Genomic DNA, 1,911 nt, shown 5'->3' on the forward strand with positions numbered 1-1,911 from the left:
ATGCCCACGTGTCACCAGCAGGCCTGTGAAGCCCACGGTCTGGAGAGAATGAGAAGCCCCACGCCCATGGCATATCTCATGCAGGCACAGGGAGGGGAGGCAGAGAAGCGGGGACTGGGCAGGACAGACTCGAGGGTGGGACCCTGGAGCCAGGGGACTCAGGACTGCCTGGCCTGTGGGTTGCGGGGGTGCAGTGTCAGGACTGGTTTGGGGTGTCACTGTTGACAAGACCACTCGTCAGGGGGGCTGTGACAGGCTTGGGCCTGGCAGGGGCCAGCTCCCTTGGCCAGAACGGGTGGAGCGAGGGCCCAGGCAGGTGGAAAGGGGCGGGGCAGGGCCCGTGAAGCCGGTGGCCTGGGAAAGCCAGGGCCTTCATCTGCCAGCCGGGCCCAGGTTCTTTCTAAATTTGCTCTCCCACCAGGTCCCTGAGCCCGTGGGGATCTGTCTCCGGTGCGAGAACTTTGTCTCTGGCTGTGCTGCTTTGTTCTCAGGGCTCCAGACTGGGCACAGGGAAAAAGGAAGGAGATGGTCCCCCCTCTATAGAGTGGGGGAGGAAAAAGGACATGAGCCCTGGTCTGGGGGCTCCAGACTGGGGTCAGAGGAGAGGAAGGGAGTGGAGAGAGAATAGGGAGGAATGTGGGGACACCAGCTGGGCAGGGGGCCCTCCCTGATCCTCTGCCCCTGTGGGGGCTCAGGTGAGGGGCTGTCCCTGGGGTTGGTGGGAGTCTGTGGAGGGCAGATGAGGTGCAAGGCCCATGAGCCCCGGCTGGAGGAGGGGAAACCTTCAGCCTCGCCAGGGCTCCTGGGCCTGGAGCAACCCAAGAGGGCCGCAGGGTTCAGGAGCGTAGGTGACCCGCTGGCCAGGGGGCTGGCTGATCCAGTCAGACCTCCCCATCTGGCGCCTGCGTCCAGCCTAAGTCCCGCCCTTGCCACACCCCTGACTCACTTCCTTTGCATAGAAGCGGAAACCTCCCCGGCTTCCTCCGCTCTGGACGCTCCCTGGGGACCCGCAGGTGCTGCCCCTCCAGGCCTGAGCTGGCCCAGCCAGCCCCCTGACCCCAGCCAGGGTTTTCGGCTTCCTGGGTCACAGGCCTCAGTGCACAGGGAGGGGGCTGCCCTGACCCACCTGCAGGTATGGGGGTGGTTTGGGGGCCAGGGGCATGTACCCCCATCTCTCTAGCTCTGTCTCCCCAGTTGCTCTTCCCTCATGCTCTTGTCTTTCTGTCCATCTTCCCACCCCGCCCCCACCGGCTGCCCTTCCAGCACCGTGGTCGATGGAAGGGTGTTGGGAGGACCCCAGTCTTGGGGGTTGGTGGCTCAGCGTGAGCACAGGGCTGGGGCCCATTCTCAAAAGCATAAGTTCCAGACAGATCCCACCCCGAAGTGTTCTTTAGTGTGTGGGGCGTCCCAACTCCAGGGGTGCTCGGGCCTCTGCTTCCTCTGGCTCCCACTTGGAACGCGGGGCCCCTGGCGACCGGCAGGCGGAGCTGTGGGTGGGGGAGGGGCAGGGTCCGGCCTTGACCTTTTTTCACCCCTAATCGGCGCCTAGTCGGCACCAACTCCTCCTCCAGGAAGCCCGGAAGCCGCCCGATAAGCCGAGATCCCTCCCCGTCCCCCTAGACTTCCTCAGGGTCCGCGGCTGTTTATGGGAGGCACTGAGAGATTTGCATGGGGCCCCGCGGGGAGCTGTTTCCTGGTTGGAGGGCCAACGCTCCGGTTCCGGCCGGACCAGGTCCTGGCCCGGTCCGGCCCTCCCGGGAGGATGAGTTCACTCCGGGGAAGGGTCCCAGTCGGCCGCGCGGAAGTCTGGAGAGCCTCTCGGTCTTCCTGTTGCAGGGAGGGCGAGCTGCATGCCGAGCGCCTCCCCTGCGCCATGGACCGCGGCCAGCCCAGCCCGCAGCCCGGGGCCGC

This window comes from Pteropus alecto, unplaced genomic scaffold (assembly GCF_000325575.1).
Source record: "Pteropus alecto unplaced genomic scaffold, ASM32557v1 scaffold67, whole genome shotgun sequence".
NCBI classification, from domain to species: Eukaryota; Metazoa; Chordata; class Mammalia; order Chiroptera; family Pteropodidae; genus Pteropus; species Pteropus alecto.